Here is a 14,098-nt window from a genome sequence, read left to right as displayed (position 1 = left end):
GGTAACAGTAAAACGGTGATGGTAGCCACCGTCTCTCCAGCCGCTGACAACTATGAAGAAACGCTATCCACGTTACGTTACGCAGACCGCGCGAAGCGAATTGTTAATCATGCCGTGGTTAATGAAGATCCTAACGCACGTATTATACGGGAGCTGAGACAGGAGGTGGATAAGCTGAAGGAGATGCTCATTTCTGCTGGAGTTCCGGTGAGTTGGGTTTGAATGGGTTTCAAACTTGGACACGGGAGTTCCAGGGGTCGATTCCCGGTGGGATCGAAGTTTTCTCAAATAAGGCTTACAGTGATGCCAATAAAAATTGTGAAGGGTAGTTGAAGAATGAAGCAAAGCAGAGTTGTTCTATAAATTTCTTGACCCCGCCGGGAATCGAACCCGGGTCTCCCGCGTGCAAGGCGAGCGCAGTGACCACTACGCCATGGGAGCTGACCCAATCACGAATTGAAAAGCAGGATTTCAAAGCAAAGCAGGACATATTGCTAAATTGCGAAGCGCAAAATGCGTTGCTTTTGCTTGAAATATTGTGCGAATTTTGCTCAGTCGAGTTTCGTATTTCAATATTTCCAACTTTTTAATAGAAGGTCATGATACAGACATCGGTTTAGTTCTATATTTTTGAAGCAGAGCAATGAAGTGATCTGAGCCCTGTAATAAATACCTGTAGATATAGGGAAATTGAGTAATGATCCTCATGATAGTTATCAAAGGGTAAGTGGATAAGCTGAAGGAGATGCTCATTTCTGCTGGAGTTCCGGTGAGTTGGGTTTGAATGGGTTTCAAACTTGGACTTTCACACGGGAACTCCCGTGTGAAAGTCGAAGTTTTCTCAAATAAGGCTTACAGTGATGCCAATAAAAATTGTGGAGGGTGGTTGAAGAATGAAGCAAAGCAGAATTGTTCTATATTTTTGAAGCAGAGCAATGAAGTGATCTGAGCCCTGTAATAAATACCTGTAGATATAGGGAAATTGAGTAATGATCCTCATGATAGTTATCAAAGGGTAACCTAATAATACTTTCAGTGAGGATATTAGGATAACGGAAAATGAAGCTGGATTGAGGTCAGTACTGCGATGGTATACAATTTATTACATATGTATGCACCTATTAATGCAGCCACATATAATACAAAGCTAGGATATTAGGATAACGGAAAATGAAGCTGGATTGAGGTCAGTACTGCGATGGTATACAATTTATTACATATGTATGCACCTATTAATCCAGCCACATGTAATACAAAGCCCACTAATCACTGATATTCATTCATACTGCTTTACTGAAGCTCTGACACCTATGTAATATGTACTACAATTTAGTTCCGCTAAAGTAAGCAATTAAATTAATTGACAAGACCGAATGGACTAAGTTTGACACGCTAGTCGTGAGTTATGGGTGTGGATTGCATTTATCATGTGTCCCTCTGTGTTAACAATTAACCTTCGTGCCCCCTAGTACCCTGCCATTATAACCCCACCTCTGTATTGTATACTGAGTAATACAAAGTCTGGACACACGTGGATGTAGAACGGTTTAAAATTTACGACTATTTGAGTACTACTATTCCATAGTATGAGACCCTGTAATTTGAAATTTGCACACTTTTTGGGGGAAAGACGAGGGAAGGAATAGAGATCAATTTTATAAAGTTCCTCTTTTGCTGTGTGAGATCTGTGTGCCGAAATAAACACCTTATCGTTTATTATTTCGTTGCTTATGCAATGGTAATCTAATGATCCTTCACATCTACGCAAACGAGGGAAGGAATAGAGATCAATTTTATAAAGTTCCTCTTTTGCTGTGTGAGATCTGTGTGCCGAAATAAACACCTTATCGTTTATTTTTTCGTTGCTTATGAAATGGTAATCTAATGATCCTTCACATCTACGCAATACAGGGTGATTATCTAAATTTTGTCACTATAAACCTACGTTTTCTTTTAGATCCGCGAATCGCCTCACCCTGTACAGATATATTCGTCGATAGACGATAGGTGTACTTATTGAGTTGTTACATCAGTGTCATTCATATTGCTTAATTCCACTCTTGTCTCGTTTCATTGCTTTAATATCGGGTATTGTTTTCTTTCTGTTTCACGCTTGTCATGTGCAGGGATCTCAAATTCTGGTAAGTCCCTACGCTATTGTTCAATAGTTTTCTAATATTTAACTCGGTCTCTTTATTAACTTGTTTTTTAACTCAATAAAACACTACAATATTGATCTGTTACTTGCTTAATATGCCTGTCCGTGAGATAGGCATGGCACCTATCTCACGGTGTGAGGTAATAAGACTCCACAATATCCTTCTTTAACAGTAAATAAAGCAGGAAAGCACCCTCGTAAGTCCAAATTGAAGGAAAGAGCTATGGTCATGTGGAAGAATTCCATGAAAACCCTGAGTCAATAAACTAAGAATTTTACAACATGCAGTCCATGGGTGATGTGTGGATCAAGTAATGTTTTGGGAAAGCTATAGAAGTGGTCTGTTGAACTGTGGGTATTTTGGGCCCATTTGTAATCGGAAAAACCATGCAGACAAAAGCCTCTGTAGACATAGTGCTATTTCCTCATAAGACACCCTTGTTTTTTCTCATTTTCTTCCAGAAAAAAGAAGACCTCCATGAGAAGCTGAGTGAAATATTGTGCGAATTTTGCTCAGTCGAGTTTCGTATTTCAATATTTCCAACTTTTTAATAGAAGGTCATGATACAGACATCGGTTTACCACGATAACTGCTACTTCTTGGGTGCAGAAAACCAGAAACCCAAACTAATATAATACTTTGATTGCGAAGAAGAAAGTAGAGAAGACTTTGATGAAGAAAAGGGCGATTAGAGATGAGCTTGAGAACAGAGTCTGTTTTGATTAAATTTCTGCCCTTCAAAGTTTTGCACTGATCCCCCCCCCCTCCGGATTTTATGTGTTTTCAGCAGGCCTGAGGGAACAAAAACAATTTACTCTTTTTGTACATATAGTCCTCTTGTTTATGTGAATATAAATTGAAGCTCAGAAAGCAACGGATTGGCTAGAGAGACAGAAAGAAAGAGAGAGGGAGAGAAGAGAAAAGGAGACATGGAAAAATAGAATTACAAAGAGAAGAAAAAGGAAGTAGAAAATAGAAGGGATACAGAGGAGGAGAGAAGGAGGGATGGAAAGAGGTGTTTAAGCTCAGGACACAGACAAGAAAAGGGAAGGATGAGAAATTGAAACACTGACAGAGAAACGGGGGGAGCATAAGAATTAGAAAGAGATACATAGATACCTGAGGAAGTACTTTGTAGTGTCGGGGAAACTCTTAAAAAAAAAAAAATATGCTACCACTGCAAATACTGCAAGCCATTTTTTATACAATTAATAAAACTGCCCTCTCTCTCTCTCTCTCTCTCTCTCTCTCTCTCTCTCTTTGTGTTTCTCTATCAAAGTTTCTTTGAGGACACTAATAAAGAAAGGTAGGTAAGCTAAAAGATAACAAATAAAAAAAAATGCTGAGAGTACCTACCCCATGCAGAGAGAGAATAGTCGTTTCTCTTACCTATTAGTCTACTTGGATTGTCTTCTTCTTCTTCTTCTTCTTCTTCTTCTTCTTATTCTTCTTCTTCTATTTCTTTTCCTCCTCCTCTTTTTCTTCTCCTTCATGGAATTCTTTTGCAACCTTTGTAAAATATGCATGTTCATGTATGTTTCATGATTGCACTGGCTATGTTTACCAAAGGGAAAGGAAACTTCTCTAGCCTCTTTTTCCCTATCCTACCTCTTTCCCACCTGGTTCTCATTTTCTTCCCCTATTTGTTAGAAATTATCGTACTGCATTGTCTTTTAAAGTACAGTGCGCAAGAAACGGAAGGTTTGAGATAATATTAGGGTAAAACACTCTCAGGCCGTGGCTATGAGAGCGTGAAGGACCGTGCACAAGAAACGGAAGATTCGGGGTAGTATCATTAAGGGTAAAACACTCTCAAGCCGTGGCTATGAGAGAGTGAGGGACCGTGCACAAGAAACGGAAGATTCGGGGTAGTATCATTAAGGGTAAAACACTCTTAAGCCGTGGCTGTGAGATCATGAGGGACCTTACCTACAACTTATACCTAGGTATATTATGGGAGAACTTTGGACCACATCTTTCTAAGTGACATGACTCCCCGTGATGTCACATGAGCTCAGGTGACGTGAGGGTGGTGTTACATCACACTGAAACTAGATTCCTTTCATAAGATACCAACCCGATCATTCATACCTCTTCACAGGTAATCGTGCCAGTCTTCATTTTGCTTTGAAATTGAAATTCAAAAAAGTCAGAAGAGGAAAATTAAGGACAAATAATAAATTATTAATTAATAGGAATTCAGAAAATGAAATCTTAGGGCCGACTGCACAGTCGTACCTACCTTAATGATTAGGAATTCATTTTAGTGCTTTCCTAAAATTCATATGCATAGTGGATCCTAAACGTCCTCTTAGTTTTACATTTTAATTTCAACTCCTCCTACTCCTCTTCCATTTTCTTCTTCAAGAGACGAGGTAGCATAAAACACAGCAAGCTGGTAGGGGATTCCTCGTGCCCTACACTTGAGGCCAGTTATATTCCACCACTTGTTTCAACCTATGTGGGAGACAGCCTCAAGAGAAAAATTGAAGAGGTAGGTGAAGTAGGAAATAAATTCCAAACCGGACACGAAAATAAATGAAGTAAACAAAAGTATAAAGAACCTAGGGCAAAGCATAAGTAGTGATATAAACAAGAACCGAGGGTGAGATTTTAGAAGGAGATTGTTTACAATTCCACCTTGGGAAATATTATGTGGATGATGAATTGTGAAGATAAAGGAAATTGTATAGGGGCCATTTGGGACGTTATGAAAACAAGAACCGTGTGAAGGAAATAAAGAAAGATAATGTAAGAAGTACCTAAAGGCAGTGTAAAGAAGAAATGGAAGAAGAAAACGGAGAAGAAGAAAAAGGAGGAGGAGGAGAAGAAGAACAGGAAGAAGCACAAGAAGAAGAAAATTCTGACCAATACATTAGGAGAGATAGAGACATACATATGTAGTTACGTTTAACTGAAATTTGACACTTTTATTTTTGCACAGGCCTTTTTATTTTGGGAAAGTATCAAATAGCCCTCCGATTTCCAGCGATATAGGAGCGTGGCTTTTTACTATACATGATAGAAGAAATAGATACCTAGGTATCATCTTTCTTTGAACGTTTTATTCCATGTGGATTCTTGTCAATAGTGTACTTTTCCAGGTAAAAATAGCGCAATATGTAAGTTTTTTTTTCGATTTATGTATGTTTTATTTTGTATTAATCAGTGATCAATAAATTCTAATGGGAACTTGAATATTAATGAAAATCTAGGGATTCTGCTTTTACAGGCTGTATTGAAATTTTGCTTATGATGTTATGAATTTTGCTTATGAAAAGGTTTAAAACTCTGCCCGTATCAGTACTCCATAATTAAATATCTATATGATAACTTCAATAAAGTTGAATGTTTGAAGTAAACTTGTGGAAGACAAGATAATTTGTGTAGGATCTACAAGAATTATGTACTATGTAGGTATAAAACATAGATATTCGTACCTACATCTTTTGATGTTTGATCTCGAAACGTTAAAAATTACCTTACTAACAGCAACATTTTTTTTCCCAAGCACAAAATAATGTAGAGATTAAAGGAAATTCCTACACCTCAATATGGTGTTTTGGCACTAAAAACTGACCATCGAAATTTTGACCCGATTACATTACTTTCCTTCCTATAGGATAAGGAAAGTAAAAATAAATGCATTACAATAAAAGCACCTAATAATGCAAGTGACTTTGACTTTTACGAAGTCGAGAGCAATAGCAGCTAATGTGACAGCCATAAAAGTTAACCTAAAAACTAACAATGAAAGAGATAATGTTAGCTTTATGAAGAAAGCAAGAACGTGAATGCTACTAACTTTGCCGATGATAAAAATAGGAAAGAAAGTACCAGTGGTGTGTGATGAGATTTTAAAATGGGGAAGCTATAAACCCATGTATGCCAATCTGCCGGTGGTCTTAGAATCCAGGTAATCCAGGTTGAACCAAATGAACCAGGAACCAAAGAAGAACGAGAAAGGAAGGAGACAGAAAGCTTACTATTTTGGGTAAGTAGGGGAGAATGGTGAGAAAACTCCGTCGAAAGGAAAAAAAGTAAAAAGCGATGATACCCCGGCTTTCATGAAGGATACACCACTGAGTTGTGCAAATAGCAATCTTCTACATGTGGATGTAATAACAATTGGCCCTGACAACACATGAGTCTCACGACATACTATCAGATATTAACAGAAGCTAGGAATGAACTTCAGGAATGTAAGTGCAAGAAATTTATTGTATGAAGAAAAGAAAGTAAAATTTATAATGAACAAAGAAAAAAGAGAAGAAAAAGGACAAAAAAAAGTAAAAAGGAAGAAGGAGAGAAAAGTAGAGCGAATAAATTGAGAGGAAATAATAAATGAAATGAAGAAAGAAAATGGATGAAAAAGAGAGAGTCAAAGAAGAAGAAGGGAAGAAAAGAGAAAGAACTAGGTATAAATTGGGAAGGAAGAAAATGAAGAAAGAAGAATATGGACTAAAAAAGAAGAAAAAAATCTCGAAAAATGAAAAAAAAAATCCTACCTAGTTCTTTCATTATTTTTCCTAACTTTTCCATTTGAAGGGATTTCACAAGATGTGTTAGAAGTTAAAATGCCTATGTACATTAAATATTATTTCTAGTCTGCTGTGCAAGAGCAATGTTAGTCTCTCTCAATTTTCATGAATATGAATGAAAGAGTACATAAATATGCATAACAAAAGTTTTATTTCGCATTGTTTGTACACCTATTGTCTAGACTTCTGTATTTAAAACATGTCATTCAAGGTTTTCCCGGAGGGTAATGTACTCATAATTTATAATGGAGGAGTTGCAAATGGGTTAAACTTATTAATAAATGGTCAATCCCTACGTAAAAAGTAGTGAAAAATCCAAATCTGAGGTCGAAACTCCAAAAAAGTAACTTTAAAAGGTCGAACATTCAATTTTTAATTGCCGTTCTAATGAAAAAGCTCAAAGACTTGTGACGTCAGATTTCACGTCGAACTGCGCCGAAACGCTTGCGCACAAACAAACTTATGCCAACAGTTTAAACAGGCCTCATTTATTTACATCAAACATAAGTACATACATAGGTTTAACAATGAAAAGGATGGAGAAAATTTTAAATTTAATATAAAAAAGATATTAATTGTAACAGCCACCAAAGAAGTTGCCACTGAAGATAATAGCCACCAAAGAGGTTGCCAAAGAGGTTTTTAGGTTTGATAAGGTCTTGTTGTTCCGAAATCAAAGAGAGAAGGAAGACAGTAGACAGGATAGCAGAAAGCCGGCCTTTCCAAGACTGAACATTATCCGTTCAGGATAAAATCCGCCCCGAAATCGAACCCCAGGTACAAGGTTCAAGGTTTCTACATGTTACGTTCATAGATCATGTTTCTTTTGTTCTAACAATTTTACCTACATGAGAATCAAATTTATCTACTACCTACTCGTATATTACAATAACAATAGTAACAATATCTTCCTAATGGTTTGTTTTCTGTATGCTCCATTATCCATAATTCTTCCCTATTCTCAGAGTGAAACTTATACATAGATGGTGTACAATGTACGGTAATGTACATACATATACGAGGTCAATAGATGCGAGGAAATTTATATATGTAATGTAGGTACTAGTATGTTACATAGACTTGTAGGTAAATAGGTTACACAGAGTTGTAGAAAACAGGTAATGGGGATAAAAATCATAGTAGGGAATCTTGTGGTATGTTTTCTAATACCTACACCTACAGCTGGTAAGCAGGTATCTGTTTTGTTTTAGAAAGATAATATCTATAATGTTAGTAAGATAGTAATAGTATTTATCCACCCTTATTTCACATCTTTTATTCTCTCTCTCGCTCTCTCTACCCAAGTTAGATCTAACTTTTCTCCCTCTGTCTCTCTTGCTTAACTCATTCATTGGAGGCCACAAAACTTTATTCTTGCATTGTCTGGATTCAAAATGGCGGAACATTTTCAACTCTCAGTTGGGAACTTTTGCAGGGCAATGGAGTAATAAAGGATTTATATTTTTGGGTGTAAAAAAGTGTGAAAGGCCCAGAAGGAAAGGTGCAAGCGGAGAGGTAATAATGGAATATTATGACCGCAGATATAAAAGAGAAAAAGGCTCACATTAAAAATAAAATTAAAAAAAAAAAAGAAAAAAAATACCTACCTAAAAACGTACTTCTGTCTATGACTCTATGTGCTGCCTGTGGGAATATTTTTTCATGGCAATTTAATTACTATTTATTATTATATTATTGTGCTTCCCAGTTTCACTACGAAAGCTACACAGGTAGTTACTTTATCTACAGTACAGTTCATGTTTGAGTTTTTAATTCATATTTAATTATTGAATCGAACGAAGTGAGTTCTAATCGACGATTTTCCATTTACTTAAACCGCTTATTATAACTCTCGGAAATGGTTTTTACTTTTTACTATGTCACTTGATAGTTATGATTATTTTTTTGTTTTTTTTTTTTTTTTTTTTTTTTTTTTTTTTTTTTTTTTTTTTTAAGAGGTTTGACAGAGGGAACTTTAACTGCTATGGTCTTATCGTCCCGAAATCGAGGAGAGAAGGAAGACAGGATAGGAGAAAGCCAGCCGTTCCGAGAACGAACATTATCCCATCAGGATAAAATCCGCCCCGGGCGGGAATCGAACCCGCGGCCTAGCGCTTACAAGGCAGACGCACTACCAACTAAGCTAACTAGGCTGGCAGAGATTTGTTTATTCAATTGAAACACTAACAATTCCAAAATACACAAGTTTATCAATTTGAATAATAAATAATAAAATCATTAAATATTTTATTATTGTTTCGAAGTAGAGTACAGAGTACCTACCTAATAAAGTATGTAGAACATCCATTAGGTATCTGTTCTATCTCGATTCCACCACTTATAAAGCTTTTTCAAGTTTTCATAACTTATTTATCATCAGTTTGTTGTTAACTTATGTTTTAATGTAGGTACCTACATTTTTTATTCTTTCCATCTAGTAAAAGTTACCCAGAGGCGTATGTTGCTTGTTTTAACTTTCTTTTCAGACGATTTCTGAAATTCTGAGTATTCGCAGATGCACGGTTTCCAAGAAACTTCTGGGGAACATTAACGCTACGAATACGAGAAAGTTCAAAGTACAAATGGAAGAAGTTCAGGTTACATTAGAGCGAAATTCACTCGTACGTTACAAATTACAAACTGATGTTTTGAGAGAGAGAGAGAGAGAAAGGGATAGAATATAAAGAATCCGTAAGTTATGCAATGATGTTATTGGGAAGAAAATAATGCTTTCATTGGAAATTGTTTGGGTTCGAATAAAAGTGGTTAATATATTCACAGCACAAGATTGATCAGCATGAGTAGGTAGGTATATACATATGATTATGTATGTACCTATGAGTTTTTTTTTTATTTAAAAAAAAAGGGGTTTTTTTTTTTTTTTTTTTTTTTTTTTTTTTTTTGACGCGACATCGACATGATGTTGAAAACTCCCAACGAGTTACCATCAAGCTCAATCTTCATAATCCAGGTCCAAAAGGGACAAACTCTTTTAACTAGGTACCTTTTTTAAAAGACTTACAGTGTTTTATTATTTTTTTTTTTTTTATAAAACGTCTTTCTTAAAGACTTACAGTGTTTTATTAATTTATTTATTTTTATATAGATCGGAAGAGCGTCGTGTAAAAAAAAAAAAAAAAAAAAAAAAAACACACTTCGAATTAAAAAATTAAATGGAAATTACGTACGTTCTTATATTCTTCTACCTACCTAGGTATGTACCCACCTACGTACTACATTAAAAATTAGAATTATTATCAGACATTTAAGTACCTAATCTAAATTTTACACTCTACACGACACCGTAAACCTCTGAAAAAAAATGCTGGATTTAAGGATGCAAAAATAAAATATGTGAGTGATAAATTATAAGTACCAACCTACCCTAAGTCCCTATTACCTACCTCTAGATAAATTCTACTATAAGTTATTGCTACCCAGTTCTTCTTAATCTACCAACCTCTGAAAAAAAATGCTGGATTTAAGGATGCAAAAATAAAATATGTGAGTGATAAATTATAAGTACCAACCTACCCTAAGTCCCTACTACCTACCTCTAGATAAATTCTACTATAAGTTATTGCTACCCAGTTCTTCTTAAACCACTGTCAGTGCCGAAGATTTAGAGTACTATCGTGATAGTACAATAGTAAATTTGTATTTTCTTTCGGGAAACTGACCACTGGAAAATTGACCATTGCTCCATTAGAAACTGAGCGGATTAATGGTCAGTTTCCCGAAAGCAAAATATGTATGTACCTACACCCTTATCATGCATGAGTTTATCAGACAAGAGAATAATCCTCATATCTTGCGTATCTCGGTGGTTTAGAGGTCAAGACTTTCGCCTGGTGGTTAGGAGGACGTGGGTTTCATCCCAACTGAGCTATTAGGTCAAGGGAACACTATACATAATTATTTTTATTATTGTTCACTTGAAATATGTATTTATCAATCAATCTTTGTCTCTCTCTCTCTCTCTCCAGACTTCCTTTCTTCTTTCTTTCTTAGGTCAAGGGAACACTATACATAATTATTTTTATTATTGTTCACTTGAAATATGTATTTATCAATCAATCTTTGTCTCTCTCTCTCCAGACTTCCTTTCTTCTTTCTTTCTCTCTCTCTCTCAAGACTTCCTTTCGTCTTTCTCTCTCTCTCTCTCTCGAGACTTCCTTTCGTCTTTCTCTCTCTCTCTCTCTCCAGACTTCCTTTCTTCTTTCTCTCTCTCTCTCTCTCTCAAGACTTCCTTTCTTCTTTCTCTCTCTCTTTCTTTTTCTTTGTTTTTCTCGTATTATGGAAATCAAAGAAACAACGCTATAAACAGGAAACAATGTACATCTATTTCATAATAAATTTGTGACATGTCTCGAGAGAAATTCAATTTGACATCAAGTAGGCAAAATAGTTATGATTATGCATCATATCATGATGCATTAGTTTTCTGAACTATGACAGTACGAATTGAAATTTAATGTTCATTTCAAAATCTCACTCTCCTTTCATGAGAAGTTTGAAACATCGATAAACATCAAAACTCTGTTCCGTGTTGATTTATGCCGGGCGTCTCTTCAAACTATTGACGTAGGTTTTTTTTTTTTTAAGAGGTTTGACAGAGGGAACTGTAACTGCTATGGTCTTATCGTCCCGAAATCGAAGAGAGAAGGAAGACAGGATAGGAGAAAGCCAGCCGTTCCGAGAACGAACATTATACCATTAGGATAAAATCCACCCCGGGCGGGAATCGAACCCGCGGCCTAGCGCTTACAAGGCAGACGTACTATACCAACTAAGCTAACTATGCTTTTTTTTAAATTTAAAAAAAGGTTTATTAGAGGGAACTTGAACACAGAGGTCTTCTCTTCTAAAAGTCGAGGACTCTCTCTCTCTCTCTCTCTCTCTCTCTCTCTCTCTCTCTCTCTCTCTCTCTCTCTCTCTCTCTCTCTTTCTCTCTATCTCTCACTCTCTCTGTGTCTCTTTGAAAAAGAGAAAGGTTATCTCGAAATAGGAAATATTTTTCAATGGCCTCACATTACCTGCAGATTTTCTTCATCTCCGTAGAACATTTTTTTCGGGCGATTTTTCTTTCTCTTTCGTGCTAGTTACGCTGAGAAAGTATATCATTAGGTTGATCGTTCAGCCTAGGAGAGGAGAAAATGGAGAAAAAACACCCCTGTTTCGTTCGGAAATGATGGTCTTCATCTTCATAAATTATTCGGAAAGAGGGATGGGTAATAGGAAACTTTCCGAATAGAAAAAAATGTTTGTATTTACCTTCTTTATTAGTAGGCAGGTAACTATGTATATTTTTTTACACAAGTTCTCTGAGATATTATGTAGGTATTACCATAATAATACTATTATGCTTCTTCACATTCAATTTTTGATGTTGGAGGTAATATTTTCTTCCTCTTTTCTAATTAAAAAAAAGAGTAAAGAAGGCATTTCCCCCCTGATCGCAAGGAGTAAAGGAGGCAATCACATGTCAGTCAACATTCTAATTATACAAACTCATTAAATTTTCATAAATTCCCTTATCCTTACATAGTTTGAAATTACAAATTGTTTCAAAAGTTTTTTTTCTTATTTTTAATTTAAAAATAAATATTAATGATTAGCTTGCCTGCCGGGATCAGGCAAAATAATAAATTTAAACAAAATAGAAGTACACCCCCATCCCCCAGAGCTTTAAGAAAATAAAATTAAAATAATACCTAAAACAACAACAATAAGCTTTACTTGGAGTCAGATGTACTGAAAGCCCCCCAGTGAGTATTTTGTTTCAACACCAATATCCAAGTCGAGCTGGAAGAGTTCAAAGTTCAATCAAACTTGTACACACTTGGATTTTCTTGGCAGAATTTTCCTTCTGTTTTCGAATACAAATCCCTGAGGGAAAGAAAAAGTGGAAGTGAGAAAAAGGTTTACGTACCTATATTGTCCGAATTCCATGAACAGTAGAAATCAAAGGAAGAGAGAAAGCCAGCCGTTCAGAGAACGAACCTTATCCGTTCATGATAAAATCCGCCTCTGGCGGGAATCGATCCCTAGCACGTACGAGGCAGACGTGCTACCCTCCACGCTAATTAGGCTGGCAACGTCCAATCGCGAAGTGTAAGTGCAGTTTCTTTGGTGCTCACTGCAGCATTGTAGGATTTTCCCAATATCTAAATAATCCTAAAATCCAATGTTTACCTACCATGCTGGCACCGGTCGCTATGCCTCAATATGTGTGTGTTCGTTTTCATTAAAAGCTTTGTAAAAATGGGTATATTTTAGAAGAATGGAACCTTATCCAGTCCTCAATATGTGTGTGTTCGTTTTCATTAAAAGCTTTGTAAAAATGGGTATATTTTAGAAGAATGGAACCTTATCCAGTTTTTTTTTTCTCATAGCATAAACTTTTTGTAAAACTCCTTTAGCAATGTTGCTAAAAGCATTAAGAGATTTCTTCTGAACTTCGTTGAAACCTCAGAGGAGAGATTTCAACGGAAGGTTAAAAAAATCTCTTTCGCTTTTTGCTGAATTAATATAGAGTTTGTTTCAATAAATTTTATAGGAAGATTTTATAAGGATGAAGGATAATTTAGATTTAGATCTTAGTTGGAGTAGATAAATTCAATTAACAGCATTTTTGAGGTCCCTGAGTGGTATCCGTCCCTGTGTATAGCCTAGGCCTAGATTTTTTTCATCGCCCAGGACAGACTTCACTAGAAGGAGAAGGCTGGTGTGGGAAGTCAATGACCCTCGCGGTCTGTGAAGACTCGGGAGTAGGGAGTAGGTAAGTATGTAGGTAGGTAGTATCAAATGAACAAAAAATATATCTTTTTTTATAGTAAACAAGAAAATTAGTTATGTGAATAATAAAAAAGTTTACCTAGGTAGGTACATAATGTGTACCTACATACCTAAAATTATTAATTTATATTCTACTCATAAGTCTGCATTTTGTTCCCGTCTGCCGTCTGGATTACATAATCGAAATCCTACAACTATGTTCCCTTAATAAGAGTTTAGAGAAAAGTTCGCGTACAAGAAATAAAACCAACAAGCAAATTATTCTTTCTCTCGAGAAACGTGACCTGATGGCCATTTTAAGAGGAATTTAATGGGTCCAACTTTCAGCGATCAATTCAAAAGACAAAGAGAAGATGTTCTCTTTGTAAAGTTATTCGCCGTGGCTGTATCTACAGATTTTCAAACAAGGCACCAACGCCATCAATACATAATACATCAATAGAAAGATGATTAATATTGGACACATATGTATTTGTGGCACATGTGGGTCATTTTTAGGATACGAGAGAAATGGTGCCAATATCTTGAAGAGGAGGAGGAAGAAGAAGAAGGAAGAGAGAATGGAGAATAGATGGATCATGTAGTTGGAGCTCAACAGCT

General features: G+C 35.9%; 1 protein-coding gene and 1 long non-coding RNA gene across 2 annotated transcripts in view; both read left to right on the top strand.

Annotated features, from left to right (window-relative positions):
* Positions 1-14,098, top strand: part of LOC103524697 (G-protein coupled receptor GRL101-like) — a 172,760-nt gene that overhangs the window by 105,117 nt on the left and 53,545 nt on the right. The window lies entirely within an intron of this gene.
* On the top strand, positions 731-2,638 carry LOC113465488. Its single transcript, XR_003390189.1, has 3 exons — positions 731-769; positions 2,127-2,141; positions 2,621-2,638. It is a non-coding gene; the product is annotated as an uncharacterized LOC113465488 (long non-coding RNA).

The sequence above is a fragment of the Diaphorina citri genome, unplaced genomic scaffold (genome assembly GCF_000475195.1).
Source record: "Diaphorina citri unplaced genomic scaffold, Diaci psyllid genome assembly version 1.1 scaffold115, whole genome shotgun sequence".
In the NCBI taxonomy this organism is placed as follows: domain Eukaryota; kingdom Metazoa; phylum Arthropoda; class Insecta; order Hemiptera; family Psyllidae; genus Diaphorina; species Diaphorina citri.
The sequence above is the reverse complement of the archived record's forward strand: the minus strand, read 5'-3'. Positions and strand labels throughout refer to the sequence as shown.